Source organism: Notamacropus eugenii, chromosome 6 (assembly GCF_028372415.1).
Source record: "Notamacropus eugenii isolate mMacEug1 chromosome 6, mMacEug1.pri_v2, whole genome shotgun sequence".
NCBI lineage: Eukaryota > Metazoa > Chordata > Mammalia > Diprotodontia > Macropodidae > Notamacropus > Notamacropus eugenii.
Genome location: NC_092877.1, coordinates 288,577,797 through 288,603,882, shown reverse-complemented (window position 1 = coordinate 288,603,882; position 26,086 = coordinate 288,577,797). Strand labels below are relative to the sequence as shown.

The window sequence follows — 26,086 nt, the reverse complement described above, 5'->3', positions numbered from 1 at the left end:
ACCATATTCCAAGTCCTCCAATCCCTTAATGTAGAAGCTATTAGTTCTTGCGCTATCCTGATTGTGTTTCCACAATACTCAAATTGTTTCTTTCTGGATGTTTACAATATTTTCTTCTTGACCTGGGAACTCTGGAATTTGCTACAAATTCCTAGGAGTTTTCCTTTTAGGATCTCTTTAATGAGGCAATTGGTGGATTCTCTCAATATCTATTATACCTTCTAATTCTAGAACATCAGGGAAGTTTTCTTTGACAATTTCTTGTAAGATGATGTCTAACGTTCTTTTTTTTTTTTTTTTTGATCGTAGATTTCTGGTAGTCCAATAATTTTGAAATTGTGTCTCCTGGATCTGTTTCCCAGGCACATTGTCTGCTATTTTTTCATTCTTTTGGTATGGTTTTGTAATTTCTTGATTTCTCATGAGTTAATTTACTTCCATCTGCTCCACTCTCATCTTTAAGGAATTATTTTCTTCACTGAGCTTTTGGACCTCTTTCTCCATCTGGCCAATTTTCTTTTTAATGCATTCTTCTCCTCATTTACTTTTTTTGTCTCTTTTGCCATTTGAATTAATCTATTTTTTTAAATGTGTCATTTTCTTCAGCATTTCTGGGGGTCCCTTTAGCAAGCAGTTGACTCATTTTGTCATGATTTTCTTGCATCACTCTCATTTCTCTTCTCTTTCTCTTACTTGATTTTCAAAATCCTCTTTGAGCACTTCCATGACCTGAGACCAATTCATACTTTTTTGGAGACTTTGGATGCAGGAGTGTTAACTTTGTTGTGTTCTTCTGTTTGTATATTTTGGTCTTTCTTGTCACCAAAATAAGATTCCATAGTCTGATCCTTTCTTCCAGTTGTTGCTCATTTCCCTGGCCAATTACTTGAATTGTGAGCTCTTTGTCAAGGGAGTTCTGCGGTTCTGGTGGGGGATATACTTGTCAGTCCCTCAATCCCCCCCATAATCTGTGGGCTGAGAACTCCAGAAATAGCCACTGCCACTGCCCCTGCTGCTGATTCCACAGGCTCCTTAATCCCCTCTGCCACTCTGGGGCCAGACCACTCTCTCACACACAGGTCTGACAGATTTTTTCCACTAACTTTTGAATTTGTCCTCAGTGTTTTGGGGTCGCCAAGTCTGGAAACTGCCACAGGTGCCAGTGATTCATCCCCCTACCCCTACCCTAGGCCTGCTCTGGTCCTGTCTGTGCAGGAGCAACCCATGCTTTACCGTGCTCTGCTCCTACCATGGCATGATAGAAGCATCCCAAACTTCCAGACTGTCTTAGGTTGGATATTTACTTCATTTTGTCATGCTGTGGGTTCTGCAGATCCAGAATTTTGTTAGAGTCATTTCTTTACATATATTTGGCTGGGTTTGGGGGAAGAGCTCCTGCAAATCCCTGCTTTTACTCTGCCATCTTGTCTCTGCCCCACTTCATTACTCTTAATCTCAGGTTCTCCATCTGTAAAAGAGTGGCAATATTATCCATATTTCTTACCTGATAGAGTTTTTGTCAGTCTCAAAAGAGACAAAGGGGTAAGCATTGTGCCTGGAGAATATATGAGAGTTACATTTAAGCATTTGAAGTGTTGTGATGTCAAAATGCATCTAAAAAAATTGTTTCCAGTAGAAAGATCTGCTATCACGGTAGAAAATTACAAAAATAAATGTTTAAGTTAAGCAATTTTAGCTATCACAAAGTAGAGTGGGCTGACTTAGGAGTATTGAGTTCCACTTCACTGAAATCTTCAAGGAAAAACTAGGTGATCTTGTGCTGGGAATCTTATTCATATATGGGTTGAGCCAGACAGCCTCTGTTAGAACCCGTCTGATTCTCTAATCTAAAAACTTCCTGATCTTCCTGCTTTCCTGTCTGCTTTTCACATCACTGCCTTTAATCTTTATAATGACTCACTCTTTATTTACAATCTTTAAGTAGCTTTCCACTTCATGTTGAAATAAATCATGAGCTCTTGAACATGGTCTTGTGGACTCTTTATGATCTGACTCTAACCATCCTATTTCAGACTACAACCCAAAATATATTTTCATTTCCAGGCAAACTGATCACTTTCTATCCCTGATTCTTAGCTTACCTTCTCCTGGTCTGAAAATTTGCTTACCCTCTTCTCCCTGCTGAAAATATCACACCTAATTACTCATATTTTTTTCATTTCTTTATGTTGTCTTGGCCTTTAAACAAACACTAATTCAGTAAAGTCTTTCATGACCCCTTATCCCTTGGGGAAGCACAAACTCTCTCACCTCGAACGTAACATGACATTGTTGCAGATGTGTGTGTGTCTTTTGTTAATGCAGATTTCTTTTCACACCCTTTCCATTAGCTTGTGAGGTCACTGAGAGCAAGATATGTTTCATATCTATCTTTATATTCCCAGTACTTAGCACAGCTCTTTATACATAGTTGGTCATAATCAATGCTTGTTGAATTGAATTAAATTGAACTGTATTCTCAAAAGGAATAATGAAGCCGTTCCACAAGAAAGTCAATAAAAGAATACATTGCAAAGAAAGCAGGTGTTTTGCGACCTGGCCAGGCTCCCTTTCCCACTACCTTCTTCTCATAAACCTGTACTAGCTCTTAGTGGCAGACTTATGCAATTTGTTTTGTACTTGCTACCATAGAAATGGAGAATATTTGGCTATCCTATAAATGACACTAATGAGTTGTATTACATGAAGAAGATATATTTTAATTTTTAATTTACCTCCAAAAGTAGCACTCTCAAATTATCTATGGCTTTTCTACTATTTGAGAAAATAGCTTTTAAAATCATAGTACAATAGATTTAAAACTGGGAGAACCTATAGAACACGTGTAGTTCACCCCTATAATCTTATTAATCAGGAAACTGAGGCTGATATAGATGGACTCACTTGCCTAGAGTCTCAGAATTAATAGTGGAGAAGCAAAATTGAAACCCAAGTCTTCCTGCTTCTAAGCCCAGTTGTCTATACATTATGCATTGATTCATTAGTAATATCCTATTCAGAAGCTTCATTGTGGTGAAGTTGGCAATATAACACTTAAGTGATAATCCAGTAGGACCTAATTCAAATAATGGCCTACCAATCCAAAAGCATTTTGAGTGTCTTCCTGGTGAGAAATTGTGTTTTTGTAATCGGAGGCCAGGAGGTCTTGCTTTGTTCAGAGAAGTTCATCTTCATGTTGACTTCCGAATGAAGAAATTTTTGTCCTCTACAATTCTGAAAGTGTCATCAGTTATTAAAGGGTAAGAAGGCCCCATTCTATATCAGTTGGTATATTCACATCAATGAAAACATGTATCCTTGATATGTTAATGTAAGTGAAAACAAGACACATTAACTTCCAAAATTTCAAGACCTTTATGGATGAACAAATATATCTGAAAAATTTAAAATTATTTACCTTTCTAATTTCCTATAAAATCTATCACAATCTGGCTTTTACTGGTAAGGACTGATTCAGCAAGATTGTGCGTACTTAGGACAAAAACCTTTGTGTCACACTGAGAAACAACTCAGTCCTAAACAGGCCAAAGGAACTAAGTCTTACAACACATAGGTATGACACAGGTAACTGAAGACCAATGTAGTCAGTAGGGGAAGGAGGTCAACAACTTACTGAGGCTAAATTCTAATAAAAGTATGTCACATGATTCTTCCCATCTGAGACAGAAATTATATGATTATTAGACCTACTTCCCACAAAGATTCAGCCTGCCTACAGATGAGGGTAAAAGGGCTCAGAGTGGTTAGTTGACTTAATATTCAATTGGTTATACAATTAGTCTATGCTTTTTGTAGATTCTAATTAAGTATCCCCACCTCCATCCCACCCTTAGGATAGTAGTCCAGCAACTTATCTGCTTTTTAGGTACTCATAAAAGTGTCAAATTGCAAAAACAATTATCTGATCTTACAGTTCACAGACAACATAAAAAAAAAAAATCACCTAAATTTTATTCATGGTGTGCCAAAGCAGGGAAGAGGAATGCTTTGTCAAATGCAATAATATTCTACAATTATGATTATAAGTGATTGCAATATGTTTTAAGTTAGAAAGAATACTCACACATTAGAGAAATTAGAGGTCTAAAAAACCCACCGTTCCTCCATTGCCAATGTGCTAATCTGCTTTCTGCGATAGGTAAGGTAGCATTTTGGTCAAAGCAGTTATTCTTTTTCTCCCTTTCTTCTTTCAAGTACTAACAAGAAATGAATGAAAAGTGAAACTATTTTTACATTTTGCTTCCCTTTTTTCCATCACCTAGAGAAATTTTCATTTTCTATATCATTTCATCTCAATAGAATAAATGACTGATAAGTTTGTTAAATGACATAAAATAAGGAATTTTCCCAAACCTTAAGATCAGCTAAGAAAACACATTAAGACATAGTACTTATTTAAATGACTTAATCTAGATTTTTTGTATGTCTAAATACTTCTAACTTGTTGGAATACCATTTTGTTCAGTCTGATGCTAAAATGTATTACAAAAGACAGAAAAAAAACATCTACAGATATGGAGACATGATGGCAGAGAGAAACCACAAAGTGGCCTGAGCTCTCCAGTTTTCCTCTGAAATGTTACATCAAGGCTCTAACAGGATTCTGGAGTGACAGAACACATGAAAAAAAATGGAATCAAACAATTTTGTAGCTTAAGATAAATCACGACTTCAGGAAAAGCCTGTCTCAGTTGGGTAAAATGGGAGTATAGCTCAGTGCAGATAGAGTCTGGAAAAGTCAGTGAGAGACTCTCAGCCACAGCACAGATGACCAACAGAGGCCTCTCAGTACAGCAGGTCAGTTGTGAGGTCTCTACACCCAATATGGCAGACAAACTACCAGTCCAGGAACCGCTGGCATTCCAGGCACAACTCGGTTGGGTTAACCGAAGGCAGTGAACAATCCACAAGCAACCGAGGCTCCACCATGGGAAGCCAGAGACCAGCCAGTGCCCCCCTAGCACTAGAAATTTGGGAAAGTGCCCCCTGTGCCCCAGAAGTAGAGCTCAACTTCTCAAAATAAGCAAAGAACCAAAAAGAGCTCAGATCATAGAAAGCTACAATAGTGACAGAGAAGATAAAAATACAGCTTAGAAGAGGATAACAATGTTGATATATCTATATGTGAAGACTCAAAGGGGAATGTGAATTGGTCTCAAGCCCAGAAATTCCTCCTGGAAGAATTCAAACAGGATTTTAAAATTCAAATAAGAGAGGTAGAAGAAAAATGGTAAAGGAAATGATAGCTATGCAATATGAAAAAAAGTCAACAACTTTGAAAAGTAGACACAAAAATTGACTAAAGAAAGCACCTTTAAAAATTAGAAATGGCCAGGCAGAAAAAAAATAAAAAAAACATCCCCTGAAGAAAACAGCTCCTTTAAAAGTAGAATTGACCACATGGGAAAAGAAGTGCAAAAGATAACAGAAGAAAATAATTCCTTAAAAGTTATAATTGGACATGGGGAAGTGGGTCTGTGAGACATCAAGAATCAGTCCAATAATTCAAAAGAATGCAAAAATAGAAGAAAAATATAAAATATTTCAGTGGAAAAAAAAAACTAACCTTAAAAATAGGTCCAGGACAGATAATTTAAGAATTATTGGACTACCTGAAAGCCAGAGTTTAAAAAATAGAAAGCCAGAATATTTTTTAAAAAGAGCCTGGATAGCATATTTCAAGAAATTATCAAGGAAAACTGCCCCAGTATCCTCAAAACAGAGGATAAATAGTCATTGAAAGAATCAACCTACCACCTTGTGAAAGAGATCTCAAAATAAAAAAATTGAAAGTATATTATATCAAAATTCCATAATAATGAGGTCAAGGAGAAAATACAGCAACCAGAAGGTAACAATTCAAATATCAAGGGCCCACAGTCAGGATTATAAAGGACATAGCATTTCTACATTAAACAATCAGAGGGCTTAGAATATGATATTTTGGAAGGCAAAGGAGTTTGGATTATAATCAAGAATTAATTACCCAGCAAAACTGAGCATAATCTTTCAGGGGAAAAGATGAATATTCAATGAAATAGGAGACTTTCAAAATTTCTGAATTAAAAAAAACAACAACAACACATGAACAGAAAATTTGATCTCCAAATACAAGACTAAAGAGAAGCATAAAAAGGCAAAGAGGAAAGAAAAAATGTAATTCAATAAGACAAAACTATTTATATCTCAACACAGGAAGATGATACTTGTAATTCTTGAGAACTGTATCTCTATTAGGGCAATTAGTAGAAGTACATATAGACAGAGGGTGTGTGGAGAAGTTGACTTTGATGTGAAGATATAAAAAATTAAGGGATAAAATAAAAGGAATGCACTGAGAGAAGAGGGAAGCAGAACAGGGTAAAATATATCATAAAAAGGAGCATAAAAGACCTATTATAACAGAGGGAAGAGGGTAGTGGATGAGCATTCTCTGAACCTTACTCTTTCCAGATTTGGCTCTGAGGGTGAATAATATACAAATTAAGTTCATTATATAAAATTATCTTACCCTGTAGAGAAGTAAGAAAGTAAAAGGGAATAAAAAAGAAGAGAGGGCTAATAGAGGAGAGTAAGACATAAGACAGAAAAGGGGAAAGAAAAAACAGGGCTTAGAGAAAGGAGTGTAATTTGAGAAAGGTGGTGCTAAGAAGCAAAACACTGGTGAGGAGAGACAGGGTGAAAGGAGAGAGAAAAGTATAAATAGGGGGAAAATAGGATGTAGGGAAATGCATAGTTATTATAACCATGATTGTCAATGTGATGAAATCTCCCAAAAAGTGGAATCAGATAGCAGAGTGGAATAACAATCAATATCCTACAGTATGTTGCTTACAAGAAACATGTTTGAAGCAGATAAACACACACAGAGTAAAGGTAAAAGGGTGGAACAGAATATATTATGCTCATGTTGAAGAACAACAACAACAACAAAAACCAACCAAGGTAAGAAAATCCTGATCTCAGACAAATAAAAAAGCAACAATAAATTTATCTAATTTAAAGAAAGAAGGAAGAAAACTGCATCATGCCAAAAGATAACATATACAATAAAGCAATATCAATACTAAATATATGCTCCAAATGGTATAGCATACAAATTCTAAGAGGAGAAGTTAAAGTATTTACAAGAAGAAATAAATAGCAAAGTTATAGTAGTGGAGGACCTCAACCTCCCCCTCTCAGAACTAGAAAAATCTAACCACAAAATCAACAAGAAAGAATTTAAGGAGCTGAATAGAATTTTAGAAAAGTTAGACATGATATATCTCTGGAAAAAATTGAAGAAGGATAGAGAATAATGTGCCTTTTTTTGAGTAGTACATACCACCTACACAAACACATACACACACACAAATGACCATGTATTAAGACATAAAATCCTCACAAATAAATGTAGAAAGAGACAAATATTAAATGCATTCTTTTTACATCATGATGCAATAAAAATATGTGTAATAAATGGCCATAGAAAGATAGATTAAAAATTGGTTGGAAACTAAATAGTCTAATCTTAAAGAACCAGTGGATGAAACAACAAATCATAGAAATCATAAGTAATTTCATCAGAGGATGATAATAGTGAGACAGCATACCAAAATTTTTAGGATTTAGCCAAAGGAGTTCTTAAGGGAAATTTTATATCTTTGAATGCTTACATTAATACAATAGTGAAAAAGAACAGTTCAATGAATTGTATGTGTAATTACAAAAAGCTAGAAAAAGAAAAAAAAATCCTCAGTACCAAAGTAGAAATTCTGAGAATGAAAGAAGAGATCAATAAAATTGAAAGTAAGAAAACTATTGAACTAAGAAATAAAAGAGCTGGTTTTATGAAAGAAAAAAATAGATAAACCTTTGGTTAACTTGATATAAAAAAAAAAAATCACCAGTATCAAAAATGAAGAAGTTGAATTTACCACCATTAAGAGAAAATTAAAGCAATAATTCAGAGCTTTTTAGCCCAATTGCATGTCAATTAGTCTGCCCAAATCTAAGTGAAATGGATGAATATTTACAAACATGTAAATTGCCCAAATTAACAAAAAAGGAAACAGAATACTTAAATAATTCCATTTTCGAAAACCAAAATTAAGCAAACCATCAATGAACACCTTAAGAAAAAAAAAAAATCTCCAGAAGAGCAGTCAAGATTGTGGAGTAAAAACAGGGACTCACTTGAGCTCTCCACCAAATTCCTCCAAATACCAGTAAAAAAAAAAAATACTCTAAAGAATTTCTAGAGCAGTAGAACACACAAAAAAAGAAAGAATAAGAAAACAGAATGAAACAAATTTCCAGCCCAAGACAACCTGAATGGTTGACTGGAAAGGTCTGCTGCACCTGGCTAGTAGAGGAGCACATTCCAGCAATCTACAAATGCTAAAGACAACTTAAAAGGTCAGGGGGAAAGTTCTATCAGACCTGGGTGAGAGAGGAGTACAGACAAGCACTGGCCCCACCACAGCCCTGAGGTGGTGGCACAGTTTCATCACATATCCATGAAAAGTTTGAAATACAAACACTATAGCTCTGTGTATCACAGATCCTTCAATAGGCTCATAGGGCACCAGTCCTCCTCATGCCAATAAATGAAAAATATGATTGGTTCTACAGTCATATCATAGAGATGTTTACAATCCAGGCCATCAATGGATATTAGAGGACTGCACTCATTCATAAAAAAGTTCCTTTAGCATACATGTTTTTTCCACAGATTGTTGAAGGAGTCTTCAACTTGTGAGTGATTGATGTACATAGTAAAGGTTAAGTTTTAAATTTACTTAACATATTGCTTAACACTGGACCAGGCAGAAACACTCATCTCCAGTTCAGGATCTATTCCCCTAATTCACCTCAGCTTCAGGGCATTCTGTTGAATCTATGTGTTTATTTCCAGGTCTTTACTAATTAGGGTGGGAGTTGTCCAATGTAAAAGAAATTTGCCAGGTACCAGAATTAGTAAACTTGTAAAGGGTTTATATCAGGGATGGTTGACCACTGACCAGTACCAGGTGATTGGTTATGGGGAGACTGCAGAAGAATTCACAATTTTACCATGAATGTAGTTCAATTTCATGTAGGGAGGGGGCCTATTTTCCAGATTTCAGTAGCCCATGTACTAAACGACTTGAGGTAAAACTTATTTGAAGAACTGGATTCTTTTTTTTTTTTTTTTTAGATATTTAAGGGCATGGTCATCTAGGTTTCTTTTTGCTTTCTTACTCAAAGCTCTTCCTCTGACAAATGAAGCTAAAATAAAGGCCCATAGAGAGTATCTAAATAATTTTGACATTATGTATAATAGAGATAAGCAAGAAGCATTTTCATTAAGATCAGGGATGAAACAAGGATGCCCATTATCACCACTGCTATTTAATATAGTGTTAGAAATGTTAGCTTTAGAAGTGAGAGAAAAAAAAAAAAACATAAATTAAAGGAAATTGACTAGGCATGAAGAAACAAAACTACCCTTCTATGTAAATGATATGGTGGCATACTCAGACAATCCTAGAGAATCAACTAAAAAACTGCTTGAAGCGATGAACAACTTTAGCAAATTTGCCAGATATAAAATAAACTCACATATATCATGAGGGTAAATAGGTAGATAGATAGATAGATTCCAGCTTCTGGGATAAGAACTCACTAAATGACAAAATCTACTGGGAAAACTGGAAAATAGTACGGCAGAAACTAGGTATAGATCAACATTTCACACCATATATCAAGATAAGGTTGAAATGGGTACATGATTTAGACATCAGGGATAATACCATAAGTAAATTAGAAGAGCAAGAAATAGTTTACTTGTCAGATATAAGAAGAAGGGAAAAATGCATGACAAAATAAGAGACAGAAAACATTATGAAATGCAAAATGGATAGGTTTTATTACATTGAATTAAAAAGTTTTTGCATAAACAAAGTCAATGAAACAAAGATTAGAAGAAAAATAGAAAGCTGAGAAACAATTTTTATAGCCAGTCTCTGATACAAAAAATAATTACTAAAATATATAAAAAACAGAGTCAATTTTTAAAGAATATAAACCATACCCCAACTGATAAATGATCAAAAGATATGAACAGTCAGTTGGCAAAGAAATTAAATCTATCAATAGTCATATGAAAAAAATGCTCTAAATCATCATTGTTTAGAAAAATGCAAATTAAACATCTGAGTTACTACCTCATACCTATCAGACTGGCTAATGTGACAAAGAAAATGATAAATGTTGGAGAAGATGTGGGGAAAATTGAAACACTAATGCATTGTTGGTGCAGTTGTGAACTGACCCAATCATTGTGGAGAGCAGTTTGGAACTATACCCAAAGGGTTATAAAAATGTACATTTCTTTTTGTGGAAGCAAAGAAATCAAGGAGATATCCATCAGTTGGAATGGCTGAACAAGTGGTGGTATATGAATGTAATGTGATACTCTTCTGCTGTAAGAAATGATGAGCAGGCTGACTTCAGAAAAATTTGGAAAGACTTACATGAACTGAGGCTGAGTGAAGTGAGAAGAACCAGGAGAACATTGTATAGAGTAACAGCAACACTGGGCTATGATCAACTATGACAGACTTAGATCTTCTCAGCAACACAATGATTCAGCACAATTCAAAAAAACTCATGAAGGAAAATGCCATCCATATCCAGGGAAAGAGCCTGAATACAGATTGTAGCATAATATTTTCACTCTTTTTGTGTTTTTTTTTTCCTCTTTTTGTGGTTTTTCTGTTTTATTCTTATTCTTGTAGCACAACATGACTGATGTTGAAATATATTTAACGTAACTGTACATGTATAGCCTATATCAGATTGCTTGCTCTTTTGGGGAGGGGAGAAAGAAGAGAGAAAGTGAGAAAAAAAATGGAACTCAGAATCTTACAAAAGTGAATGTTGAAAACTATCTTTACACATAATTGGAAAAAATAAAATATTATTAAGTAAAAAAAATATACTAAGTTTATTATACTTTTTACATTCTTGTAAGAAATATCCAAGAATTAATGTATTTCTGTGAGCAATCTTTCTTTAAATAAAAGGCTATATCTATCTTGCTAGACTTAAAAATTGTCTTTTCAAACAAGGAATTGTGTTGGGAAACCATTCTGGAAGTGTTCATGAAGAAAACAAGTGTATTAGTGTAAGTCAAAATTTCTGTGATGTTTCTATGAATCAATGGGAATAATAGTTCTTGCACCTGATATCCTAGAGAATTCTGAAGCTATGCATGGTACTGTGGAAAAAGTATTGTACTTGGAGCCACCGAACAGGAGTTCAAACTCTGCTTCTAACACTTATTCCATGTTTGACCTTTAAACACACCCTCTGTGAGTCTTAGTTTTCCAATCTGTAAAATGAAATGTTTGAACTAGCAACTTAAAATTCCCTTAAACCTTCAGATCTATGAATCCAATGATCTTATTAAGAGGAAAAAAGTAAATTGGATGAATATGTTTGAGGTCAAATAATTCAGGATGCTTAGAAATCTTTCTCTTTTAGAAAGACATGACCATCACGTGCAAGACAAAAATATGAATTTGATCATTTAGCCATATATACATAAAAGAACATTGTTCTTCATTTATCTGGACGGTTGGATTATGATAGTGGGTTTGGACCTAAATAATTTACAATTGCCTCAATTATCTCCTCAGCATACTTTTCAAAGTGCAATTTGCATTGATAATTATGTATTAAAATCACATGAATAATCGGATATAGCTCCGAGTGAAATCTTCCCACTTATTTTGCTTTGACTGTATTTTTGGCGTTATTGCTGTATAGTAAAGATACACCAAAAAAACCCTTCCCTCCTTAAATTCACTAATTTTCCATACAATAATGACCCTAATTATAACTATTTAAACTGAGTATTGCTTTGGTTACATTCCTCTCTTCCTTTCCTCTCTTCTTTCTTTCTATTTTTGAGAAATTGAAAGAAAAAAAAAGAAATTGTTTTCTTTGTTTACTATGTGTTTTCTTTTGAAAGATGTTTCTTTGTGAATTTTTTTTTCTATAACCTTCAGTAGAATTTTGATGTATGATACATTATTGTTAATCCTGCAATTTTCTTGGGAGTTAATGCTCTGTGTTTTTAATACTATTTGATTTTGAGGAGATCTCAAGAGCAAGTCTATATGTCAGTTTTTTTAGTCTTTCTCTGTAGCAAAGTAAGTGCTGTATTATAGAGTTTATTTTATCTTACTTTTTCAGTTTTCCATATGTGGGATGTGATATCTCCATGCTTGCAAATTATGTAATGTCCTATAGATATTCTTATGTGTTTTTTCCCAAAATTTTGTTTAATGGCAAGAAAACTAACAGATTTCTCTCAAATCTAAAAATGAAAAATCAATTAACATTTTTTGGGAAGAAAGCACCATACAAATGTAGGTAGTCACCATAATGTTTTTAAGAACAAATACTAGTAGGTCAACTTTTTTTTTATTTTTTGCCTAAAAGATGGCGCTAACATCCTATACTCAGAAGATGCAAGATGTACAATAATGCAACTTTTCACTCTGTCAAATGTAATTGGGAAGAAAAAGAATACAAACAAATACAGAAACAAAAAAAATCCACGCTCACGACTGCCCATCACTTCCCTAAATCAATGCTGCTGTCTGTTTGTGATTAAGTTCAGTTTTCACTATGGCAATTACCACAGTCACAAATTCATTGCCCTCAGTTCATCCACATAATCGCATAGCAATGAAATAGTGTGTGAAAAAAACTGAGATATTATCCCATTAACTCTCCTCTTCCCTCCCCCACACTAAACCTAAGTAACACATTTTTGTTTGTTCATTTAATCAGGAAGAGAAAAAAAAGTCAGCAATATTGCATATTGTAATGAAGCTCCACGTATTTGCTTCATTTCTAAAGCACACATACTGTGCTGAGATGACCTTGTTGACCCTGTTACACAAAGGGCTTGCAAGATATAAGCAAAATCATCCATCAGACATATGAAAAACCCTCCTAAATTTTATATTAGCTCTTCTGACATGAACAAAATTAGTCTTTGGGGCCACCTGCCAGTTGAGTGATGGTAAAAACTTAAGATCAGCCCTCATCTAGCTTGCCTTAGGTTGTAAGGGTCTATAAAGAAAAATCCCTGCCAAAGTGAGAATTAGTTTGAGGGGTTTGCTTGTTTTATTTCTAATTATGGATCTTTGTGATTGTTTTTGACCATTAACTAAGCCAAGCAAAGTAGTGCTCTGTCTGTTATGTAGTCCTTTAAACAATATGTTGTCCTGCCATTTCAGTCTTTTGACTCTTTGTGATCCCATTTGGGGTTTTCTTGACAGATACAAAAGGGTTTGCTATTTCCCTCTCAGCTCATTTTACAGATGGTGAAACTGAGACAAACAGGGTTAAGTGTCTTGCCCTTGGTAACACAACTATCATGTGCCTGAGACTAGATTTGAACTCAGGAAGGTGAGTCTTCCTGACTCTAGGCCTGCCAGTCTATCTAATGAGCCACCTCAATATGATTTTTGTACCTTTAAAAGAAGAGTTTTGAAAGGGTAAGATTTTATTTTTTTCTAAATTTTACATATTTTTATTCATGCTAGTTTAATTAATTTGATTTAGCATAATGGGGAGTCAAGGTGGTAAAGTAAGAATCAACATTTTTTTCCCACCTCACCCAATACACTCCAAAATAGAAAATGCACTATATATAATTCTGATTGGGATAGTCAAGAAAAAGTCACATTGAGTCATTTTTCCAACTCAGGGAAGCCTGGTAAGACAGATAGGAGGTGGTATTTATGAGTGGTAGTAGAGTGGCAACAGAAGCATTGAGGCCATTCTAGGAGAATAAGGGGGATAAGACTGAACACCAAGAAAGGAAGCACTGGTGCAGAAAGAGGTCCTCAGGGAACTATCAACTACCCCTTTAAACAGGCATGGGTGCCAGCTGGCAGCTCTGTCATCCACTACTGAGTGCTAAGTCATAACTCCAGGACAGATGGGGATAATCAGGTCACAAACAAGAGAGATTCTATTTGTGTATGGAACATGGGACAAGTTCCGATAAATTGGCTGTGTGATTTTGAGCCCAAGAGCAAAATGGATTATATTCTAGACATTAAAATCAGAGTTAAAAATATGATAAAACCATTGTCACTGCCTAAAAATAATCATAAATTGAAATTTCCTAGAAATAGTGTAGTGAAAATCCAGAGCTCTTAGGTCAAGGAAAATATAGTGCAATTAGCCACAAAGAAATAATATAAAATACCAAGGATCCCTTTGCAGGATCACACAAGATTTAATATCTAACGAATTTAAAAAAATACAAGGAATCAGATGTTCAAGAAGGTAAAGGATCTAGTATTATGGCAAAGAATTTCCTAGCTAGCAGTTCTAAGTAAATACTCTTCTGGTGAAAATTGATATTTGATGAACTAGAAGACTTTCAAGCAATCTTGTTGAAACAAAAAACAGTAATGAATTGAATATTTTGGACTCCAAATTTTGGACTCAAGGAAACATAAAAAGGTAAATGTGAGAAAGAAAATATAGGATACTAAGTAATTTTAAGCTGTTTACACTGCTATATGGGGAGAGGATGCATATACCTCCGCAGAACTGAATCATCAGCATGCTACTAAAAAGGAGCTGAATTAGACAGAAAAAAAAAAACAACAAAAACAAAAACAAAAAACTAAGTATAATTCTGTTATGATTGATTAATTTCAAAAGGAATGAGAGAGTGGGGAAGAGGATTTCACTGATAAAGGAGGTAAGGGAGAGGCAATATTTGCCAAACTACTTCATATAAATGGTCCAAACAAGGAAGAGTTTATACAGTGGAAGGGAGAATGGAAGTGGAAGGCATGGATTCTTATCTGAACTAGTCCACTAAGGGAGGAATAAACATACATACAAAGCTGGGTATAAGTATTTATCTTAACCAAAAGGGAAATCGGTGTAAAAGGACTTAAGAAAAGGGAAGTGGGCTCTCAGTGCAGAGCAGGAGTCCAGCAGAACTGAGTGAGAGAAGCACACCATCCAGAGCAGCAGCTACAGCCACTCCTGGTGAGATCAGCCCACAACTAAATGCTTGAAAGATACCAACTTGAACTTCTGGGAGCCAAGATGGTGGAGTAAGCTATAAGTGCTTTCACATTTCCCTTGTTGACCTAAAAAAACCCAGAGAATATTACCCCAGGAAAAATGTTGGAATAGTGGAGCCAATAGAAGATGAATAGCAGTCTTTCAGCTCAGGAGGCTAGGGAGATCAATGGGAAGGGTTACTATTCCTGTGGGTGAAGAGCACCAGTGCAGGACTGGAAGCATCCCAGTAAGCATCACCACAGGGGAGACAGAGACCATCCATGGCCAGACAACCCCTTCCCCCCACCTCACTTCAGGGGCTTCAGTGTAACCCCAGGGAAAACTCAGAAAGACTTCACCTGGTTTCAGCCCTGGCACACACCAGGCAGCTCAGCACCAGGTATGCTACAGAATTATATAGCTTCTAGCTGAAAGAATTAGAGACCACAGCACACAAAGCCAGAAACCAGGTCCCAAACTCCCAGTATAAGAAACGTGAGAAAGACCCATCTGTGTCCCAGAAGCAAAGATCCACTTTAAAAGGCAGAAAAAAGGCAACTACCATGAGCAAGAAGCAAATCAGAAAAACAAAGACCATAGAATCTTACTATGGGAATAGGAAAGATCAAAATAAAAACTCAGAAGAGGATAGCACTGATAGTAAAATAACATCTGAAATTTCAAAGGGGAATATGAACTGCTCTCAAGCCCAAAAAGCATTCTTGCAAGAGGTCAAACAGGATTTTAAAAGTCAAATTAGAGAGGTAAAAGAAAAATTGTCCAATTATTTTAAAAATAAAATTGACAAAATAATAATAATAAAAAAGATTTCACTGAAGACAACAGTTCCTTAGAAAGTAAAATTGACCAAATTGATAAGGAGGTACAAAACTCAACTGGACAAATTGGAGAAATGGAAAAGGAATTAAAAAAACCTAACTGAAGAAAAAAATTTATTACAAATTAGAACTAATGACTAAGCTAATGGCTCTACAAGGCATCAAGATTCAGTCAAACAAAATCTAAATAATGAAAAGAAAGAAGAAAATGTAAAATATCTCATTGGAAAAACAACTGACCTGGAAAATAGATCCAGGAGAGACAATCTAAGAATTATTGTTCTACAAAAAATCCGTGAAGAAAAAAAAAAAGTCTGGAAAATACCTTCCAAGAAATCATCAAGGAAAACTCCTTTGAGGTCCTAGATCCAGAGGGCAAAATTGTCATCCAAAGAATCTACTGATCACCTTCTGAAAAGAGATTCCAAATTGCAAACACCAAAGAATATTGTTGCCAAATCCCAGAATTTTCAGGTCAAAGAGAAAATAATGCAAGCAGCCATAAAGAAACAATTCATATATCAAGGAACTACAGTCAGGATCACATAGGACCTTGTGGATTCTACATTAAAAGATCATAGGGATTGAAAAATGATATTCCATAAGGCAAACAATCTCGGACTACAACCAAGGATCACTTATCCAGCAAAACTGAGCATAATCTTTCAGGCAAGGAGATGGACATTCAATGAAATAAGGAATTTCCAAACTTTCTTGATAAAAAGGCCAGAGCTCAATAGAAAATTTGATCTTCAAATACAAGACTCAAAAAAGGCATGAAAAAGATAAACAGGGGAAAAAAAAAACAACTTGTTATTCAATATGGGCAATCTGTTTACATCCTTCTATGGGAGGATAATACTTGTTAATCTTGAGAAATATATACATATATATATATATATATATATATATATACACACACACACACACACACACACACACACACATATACAAATAAAATGACATTTAAAAGGGATGTACAAAGAAAAGGGAAGAAGGAGGAATAAGAGAAGGACAACTTAAGGAAAGTAACAGTCAAAAGCAAAGCTGACACTGTTTACAAAAAAACAAAACAAAACACAAGTGTGAAAGTAAGAAAGACAGGAATGGGAATCATGATCTTAGAATAAAAACAAGCAAAAATAGACCTAATTAAAATTAAAATTACATGTGTTTTTTTTCCTAAAAGAAAACATAGTAAATGTAAGATCATAACTGAACATTTATATAACAAATGGCAGAGCATCCAAATTCTTGATGGGAAATTTATATGTTATAGGAAAAAATAGCCAGTAAAACTATACTAGTGGGACACCTCAATTTACCCATCTCAGACCTATGTAACTATCATCATAACATATATAATACATACATGTGTATGTGTGTGTGTGTGAAGTTAAGGAGACAAAAATAATTCTATAAAAAACAACTTTGATAGACCTCTTGGAGAATATTGAATGGGGAATACAAGAAAAGTATAAATATTTTTTAGCTGTGCATGGCACCATCACATGGCACGCACACACGCACACACACACACACACACACACACACACATGATCATATCTTAGGGCATATAAACCTCTAAATGCAGAAAAGCAAATATATTAGATAAATTCTTTTCAATTTATAATGTAATAAAATTAACTTCAATATAAGACCTCTTAAGGATGAGATAAAACATAATTGGAAACCAAATAACCTAATCCTAAAGAATCAGTGGGTCACAAATAAATCTTAGAAATATAAATTTCAGGATAGGTAATGATAACAATAAGCCAGCATTAAAAAAAAAAATTGCTAGATAAGCAAAGTCAGGACTTGAGGGAAATCTTATGAGTCTAATTGCTTACATCAGTAAAAAACAGAAAGATCAGATAAATGAACTAGATAGAACTTAAAAAAAAGCAAAACTAGAAAAAATGAATTATAGAAATTCTCAAAAATGAAAAGAGAGATGAACAAAATTAAATTAAAAAAACTAAACTAAGAACTAAAACTAGAAGCGAATTGCAGCAGCAAGTACTCTGACATACACAGGAAGGCCTGCCGCCCAGGTTCTTAGATCTGATTTTCTAAAAGGAAAGCAACTTTTGAGAGGTCAACAATCTTCTTTAATTACATTCATCAACAGAGAAAATACAAGCAGAAAAATAAAGAAAAACAGACAGGACTTCTAAATGTCTGAACATAAGTAATACATACATCACATATCAACAGACAGACCCAACTGTCTGACCATTACATATATACCTAATTACCAGAGAGAGAAGCACCAGCATCTGGGTTTTCAAAGCCAGGGGGCTCCTTAACAACTAGAGTCTCATCTGGTCCTATCACCCAAAGCAAAACCTCACCTCACAGTATATATACACTTATCAGAGCCAGTGACCCTCATGACCCACTGCTTCATTAGCAATTAAAAAAAGATGTGGGCCGTCCTACAAAACAAGCTTCCTCTAATCAAGCTTCCCTTAATGGGCTTCACCAGAGGCCTATTAATGCGTAGGAAATATCTTTAACTCTTACATAATAAGCCTCCCTTAATCAAGGAACTTTCATTAACATTACATTATTTTAAAAAGAAATTGCTAATTTGATATTTTTAAAAAAAGAAGTCAACCAAATGAACAGTGTCAAAAAACTGAATTATGAAGTGAATGAAGAGAAGAAAATGAAGAGGAAATAAAAGCTATTACAAGGTGTTATTTTATCTGATTATATTGTAATAAAACATAATAAGAGGGACAAATATTTATAAAAACATAAATTGCTGATATATATTATATATAAAACAGAAAATGAATAATAATCCTATTTTATAAAGAGAACTTGAGCAACCAATAAATTAGCTAGGAACAAAACAGGATAAATGGATTTACATGTGAATTCTATTAAACATTTAAAGAATACTATATAAATGGTTTGAAAGAATAGCTAGAGTGATACCACCAGAACCTTGCTATGATACAAATGTTGTCTTGATACTTAAATCTAAATCAGAGACAGCCAAATAGAGAAAAAAAGGATTAGAACAATTTCCCTAATGAATATCAGTGCAAAAATTTTAAGTAAAATAAAGGTCTCATTTCTCACAAATCTAGAAAACTGAGCAAAATTTTAAAAGCAATAATCATCTCTCAATTTATAAATTATCAAAGATTTTGGCCAGGCAGTTTTCAGGGAAAAATGTGAAAGTAACAGAAACCATTAAAAATGTTCTAAAAAATTCAAATTAAAACTACTTTGAAGTACCAACACACACCAATCAGATTGGCTAAAAAGATGAAAAAAGAAAATATGAAAAATCTAGCTGGTTTGCAGGGAAATAGGCATACCGATGTAGTGCTAATGGAGCTGTGAATTAGCTCAGCTAATTTGGAATTATACCAAAAAGGTTATTGAACTCTGTCTGTCTGCCTGTCTGACTGTCTGCCTGTCTGTCTGTCTGTCTGTCTCTCTCTCTCTCTCTTTCCCCTGTCCCCCCACCCCCTGCTTCTCACTGTATATGTATGTGTATGTATATACATGAGTGCTTGTGTGTGTGTATGTGTGTGTGTGTTTGGAAATGATTTTTGCTGTGGCAAGGAACTGGAAACTGAAGGGATAGCCATCAATTAACAAATGGCTGAACAAGTTGTTTTATATGAATATCGTGAAATACTATGGTTGTACAGGAAATTATGAAGAAGATGGTTTTTAAAAGCTAGGGCAGTGCTGCATGAACTGATGCAAAATGAAGTGAGTAGAACTAGGAGAAGAACCTTCACAATAATATAAATATTATTATGATAATGCCTTTTGAAAAAAAAATAGTAACACAGATCAACAAAGTAACCCACCACAACACCGAAAACTCACGATGGAATACAAAACCCATCTCCAGATAATGAGCCAATCGGTTCAACTCAGTGGAGATTGAAGCATATCATTTTCTCTTTTTTTCTCTTTTTTGAAAGAATGTGGCTAATGTAGAATTATTTTTTTCCTCTTCCTGACTATACATATTTGGAATACTTTTTTTTTGTCTTCACATTGGATAAAGAATAGTGAGAATTTAGAAATAATAAAACGATTAAAAATATGTGCTTTAAATAATGAGTGAATAAATACGTAGATATATGATAACTCACTAGGTAACTAGACACAGAGACAGATATTTCAAGGTTAAAAAGTTAATTACACACAGATCTGCCACTAGTTTTCCAAGTTCTTTATAATACGTTGAAATGGTATTGGCTCAGCTTCAATAAAGACAAAGGAAGGTATTTTGTACGTGTGTGTCCATTGTATATAACAAATTGGCCATTTTCCCATTTTTTAAAACAATGTAAACACCCAAATTCAGACATATTTCTCCTTTTTAAAATCTTTTGAATTTTCTTAAGAAAAGGAAATAAAATAGATTGGTACGTTGTTTGGGGGGAAGGAAGCTAAAGATTTTTTTTTCTTTTCAAATAGGTATTTAAAAAATAATGTTTTACAGTTGTCTTATTTCTTTGATTCTTATCTATCGCTCATCTTTCAACTGTGGGTGTCCACTAGAACAATGCTCTGGACATTCTTTCCTTCTCTTCCTACATATTCTTTTTTTTCTTGTAATCTCCTTAGCTACATTTTGGGTTCTTGGCTACCCTGCCCAAGCTCTTTCCTGAATACTATTCATTAATTTTTAACTGACTGTAGGAAATCTATAATTAGATGGTCCATTGTTTTCTCAAACTCCAAACAGAAATCATTATCTTTCTCCATAAATTTCTCTTCAGAACAAAAGTCAAAGTTTCTATCAAGAGAAAAAGCATTCTCTCATTTACATAATTGTGCAATCTCAGAGCCACCCTTGTGTTACTTCTCTGTTAATTCCCCCAAAATCTAAATAGTTACCTAGTCTTACTAATTCTACATACATATCTCTTACAGAAATACTAGCCTCATTCATGACTTTATTATTTCTTACCTGAGCTATTGACATATTCTTCTAATTGATTCTAATCTTTCCCTCATCCAATTTGTTCACTGCAAAACTGGGATATTAATCTTTCTAAGATAAGGGAGAAAATACTTAACAATCTTTATAAGAAAGGAAAATAATCTCAGTGTCTCCTTATAATTTCTGATATAAAATACAAACTCCTTAACTTCATTTTCAAAGTTTTCAAGAATCTTGCTCCAATATTCCTTGCCAAGTTTACTTCATTATGATTTCTACTAGTATGCCTCATATTTTAGTCCAATTTACCTCCAAATTTGGCATTCCATTTTTCATCTCTGTCCCATCACACAAGATATTGCCCTAGTGTAGATTACATTACCTCCTTATCTTTAAGAATCTCTAAATTCCTCCAAATTCAGCTCAATCTACCTCCTTTATGAAACTTCTTAGTGCTCTCACTTTACTTAAATTGTCTTGTATGTACTTATATATAATTTATATGCATATGCCATATTCCTCAAGTAGAATGTAAGCTACTTGAGGACAGTGATGACTTTTCATTTTGTCTTTGGGTCCACAACATATAACATAATACTTTTCATCTAACAGAAATTTCATTAATGTTTACTTACTGAGTGGAATGGAACTGGCTTGACAAAATTCTTTCATTTATTTATTATGCTTAACCAATTTATCTGCTTATGTTTTTATATACCTCATTTTAAAATGAAATTTAAAGGCATCTGATCCAGCATTAGGCAACTAGTGTTTGTTCAATGAACATAAATCAACACTTTGAACCCATTTATGTAACTTGAATTACTTTCAATGTGTCTTCGATTGAAATCACGACTAATAAAAAAAGAGGAGTATATTCATGGGGTAAATAAATAAAATTAAATATGCATTATTTGAATGTTGTGTATATGTATGTTTAACTCAAGTGAAGGAATGTAGTTGATTTGAAACTAAAGCTGATAAAGTAGAACTTTGTATTATTTTTAGGCATGGATGTGTGTTGAGTAATGATGGGTCACCCTAAACTCTGTTAGATTATATTCTGATTTTCTTAAGAGCTTAATATGGCAGAAGTAAGCAGTTTTGTTTGCGTACTTTGCTAAGTGGTTGGTTATGTTTGTAAAGTATCTGTGAACGTGTGTTTGGAAGGATGGAGGGATCTGGACATCAGAGATCAGTGCTTGTAAACAAAGAGACAATAACCAATAAAACCTGTGTGGAGAAAAACATAAAGCAAAATGTACTTTCTCCCTCTATCAAAGTCTCCAATACAGGTCAAAGAAGTATTGCAAGTATACCTTTGGATTTAGTAGATCTTATTCTGCCTAGAGTCAGCAGCCAGGAATAGTAATAAACAGTAGCTCATTACATGAGGAGCCATCTCATTATAAGAGGAACTACTCTAGCATATTAAAAAAACAAAATGCTGAAAGCATTAAAGAAAACATGACTGAAATTAAATGCAAACAACTGTGCCTTTTATTTTACAAATATTGACCCACTGCAAAAGAGTAACATATTTAATGAATACCCTTAATGATTTTACAGTGGGACAAATCATCTATGAAAGTACGATGGTTTGAAGAGATACGGCACAATCGCCAACCCAGTGAAATCCAATATTCTTGTAAGCAACACCAATAACTATGTCATAGCTTTCTCTTTCTTTCTTTCTTTCTCCCTTTCTTTCTTTCTTTCTTTCTTTCTCCCTTTCTTTCTTTCTTTCTTTTCTTCTTTCTTTCTTTCTTTCTTTCTTTCTTTCTTTCTTTCTTTCTTTCTTTCTTTCTTTCTTTCCTTCCTTCCTTCCTTCCTTCCTTCCTTCCTTCCTTCCTTTCTTTCTTTTTTCTTTCTTTCTTTCTCTTTCTCTCTCAGAACCAGCAAGTAACAACTAATAAAGAAAAAAAAAAGGTAATTCTTCCTTGTTTTAGTATTAAAGGTAAAAAAAAAAAAAGAAAAGAAATGCTGAAATGGTTACTATGAAGATTTTAACCAAGCAAATCTAATCTTATTCTAGTACTTGCTTTTTTGCTAATAGAAATGTAGTTGATTTTTACCAGTAGATCTTTTTGTAGATTCAATAAGCACAATCCACAAATATAAATTTGATTGTTGATACTCCTATCAACAATTTCAAGGTGACTGATGTCCTGTGACTGACTTGAAAAATTTGAGAGCAAAATGAATCACATCTATATTGACTTTCTTACTCTAAATCAGGGTTTCTTAATCTGGGATACACTGAGAGTTCTATGAATAGGTATCAGGGAGTCTATGAACATAGATAAGAGAAAAGCACCTTTTTTGTATTTTAACTGAACTTTAAGATTTTCTTTAATTATATGGTTAAGAAAGAAACTGTCATTTTGAGGACTGCATAGTTTCATCAGATTCCCAAGGTAGACTACAAGAGATCAAAGGGTTAAGAAGTGCTGTTCTAAATGAAATCAAAAAGATTTGCAAGAAAATGGAAGGAAAGTTTGCAGGTTCTTCTCACAGATATGTATAAAGGAGTTGGCTTCATCATATGCTCAAAGGTAATAAGAAGCATCATTTCTGGGATATTTAATCATTTCATTTTTCCAGTGTCCATAATTAGCATAAGGAAATGGCTTACCATGAAGGTAATTGTAATGTATACACCAATATCCATGCCTCCAAATGGAGAAATTGAAAAATTCCACAATCTTCAACATTTTCCAAATTAAGTAAACATTTCAATGATTTAAGTAAAACAATTTAATAAGTATTTTAAAGTATTCCCTATGTACCAGACATTCTCTCTGTGGATAAAATGATTGTTTTTAAAAAGCTGTTTTTCACATAGAGATCACTGTCTACCATGAGAGAAAGCACATACACAAGCAGATATATTATAGGATCCAAGACCATTCTCACTTCGTTCATGGCTCCTCTCTTCATTCTTTGAAATTTTCCTTTTCATTCTTAGGGGACCTGTGTACACTCTACTTTACTTCTTGCTTTTATGTATTATCTTTCCATATTTTAATGTAAGTTCCTTGAGGAAAAGGAATGTGATTTTGCTTGAATTACTAAGCAATTATCTATCTACTACTGACCCTATCATCTTTTCCTATTCCAGATTCTGTGATCCTGAATTTATAGCAGCTCTACCTTTTTTAAACAAACTAGGAGACATCCAGGTTGAAACGTCCCCAAGGCAAGTATTTGTCTTGACTTGGAGCTCAGGAAAGAGACTATGAATGGATATAATGATCAGTGGAGTCATCTGCATAGATATGATCATTAAACTATTTGCAGCTAATAAAATCCCAAGAAAGTAAGAATGGAGCGAAAAGAGAAGGTCCAACACAGAGAACTGAGTCACAACCATGAATAGATGGAGTCAAGATATATATGAAGATATAACAAGGAAACCATTAAAGAATGTTAAACAAGTAAGAGTTAAGCCAAGTGTAGTGTCATGAATACCAAGAATACCCCGAAAAGATTTTCACCAATATCAATTGCTAAAAGGAGATCAAGAAAGGTATGGGTTGAAAAAAGGCAATTGTATTTGCAGTTAAAGATAATTAATAATTTTGAAGAGAGCAATTTCAGTTGAGCAAAAAGACAAGTATAACTAGAAAATTGAAAACCCAGAAGACTGGAAATATAGTGACTTCCCCCATGGAAATAAGAATCAGAAAAGGTGTCTATTCAAAAGGAAAGAGAAAATAACCTTGACCTATTCATTTAGATAGTTTTGGAAATACTCCTTACTAACTCTAAGTCAGAAATCCCAAAACTAGAGTTTGTGGACAGATTTCATGGGGTCCACAATTTAGATAAGGAATTTTGCCCAGATGCATGTGTAAAGTATGATGAACAAATTAATGAATAAGCATGTATATTCTTTACATGATATATATATATATATATATAAATACATAATGCAAAATATGAATATATATTAATTAACTCCTAAATGGCATTTAGTAATTCAATAATGAATGCAGGAAAAAAGTACAGTACTATTGCACTTTGCCAAACTGCCAAAAGGGTCTATGAACCCCCCAAATTAATAAAATTTTGTACAAATAAAAGACCACTATATTGATAGGTTCTTTCTCATATTTGTCAATAATATTATAAAAATTGTAGAAATCTCTGAAAATATTGAAAAGCTTCCTATATATAAATCTATATGTTAGTATTACTGAATTGATTGGTAATATCATCCACAAGAAAAAAAAGTGGATGACTATCACATAATGCTTAGACTATGGCATATAGCTAACTGAATGGTTTCTTGATTTACTTCAGCTTAATTCTTTCTCCCTCTCTCTCTTTCCCTCTCTCTCTCTCTCTCTCTCTCTCACTCTCTCACTCTCTTTCTCTCTCTCTCCCTCTCTCTCTCTTCATCCCTCTGCTTTCCATGATTCCCTCTGCAGGGGCAGCTAGTAAAAAAAAAAGCATCTTTTGAGGAGGTTGAGTATACCAGTGAGGAATACCAAGAAATCTAATGTCAATGGATCATAGTCTATATGGAGATGTATAATATATAAGGACCCAGGAAATGTAGGAAAGGGACAGAATGTGAAAAATAAGTCTAAAATAATACATTATGTTGTGGCCAAGTGATCATAGGGCCAGGTGTCAGAAAAAGTTTTTTGATTTTTTGATTCCTGAAACATGAATATGTATAGAATAGTCCCTAAATATTTTTCCACATGTTCATAGGTGAAGGGCTAACCAAGATTATCAGTACAGAAGTATCTATTCAGCCTTTATTATTTTCCAAGCATTTCATTGAAAATACAAAAACAAAAGTGAAATAGTACTTGCCCTCAAGGAACTTACTTTTTTGAGGGAAATACTTAAGTAACAATTTCACATTAAACAAATGGGGAGAAACAATATGGTCCAGAAAGTGTTTGAAATAAAGGTGATGTTTGAGCTTATCTTTGAAAAAAAAAAATTGGTGAGTCAAAACGGAAGTTGTCTTTTAGGCATAGGAGGTGCAAGGCTGGAAGTAAGAGCCTCAGGGAAGTCTAATTTCTAATATGGAACATTACAAATCCTCAGTCTTTCTTTTTTTACACTTCTCCCATTCTCCAGATATTCCATATATATGTTTCTTTCTATATGTTCTTACCTTCCATTGCAAAACATTTCCACATATCTGCTACTACTCAAAACTTCCTAATTCTGTTTACTTGACTGTTAATTCATTTGA

The 26,086-nt window shown here is 34.0% G+C and overlaps 1 long non-coding RNA gene across 1 annotated transcript in view; it reads left to right on the top strand.

Annotated features, from left to right (window-relative positions):
• Window positions 1–24,385, top strand: part of LOC140511452 (uncharacterized) — an 85,906-nt gene extending 61,521 nt beyond the window's left edge. Inside the window, exon 3 of the long non-coding RNA XR_011969557.1 lies at window positions 23,990–24,385. This is a non-coding gene — a long non-coding RNA (uncharacterized lncRNA). The remainder of the gene's footprint in view (window positions 1–23,989) is intronic.
• Window positions 24,386–26,086: the final 1,701 nt, after the last annotated feature.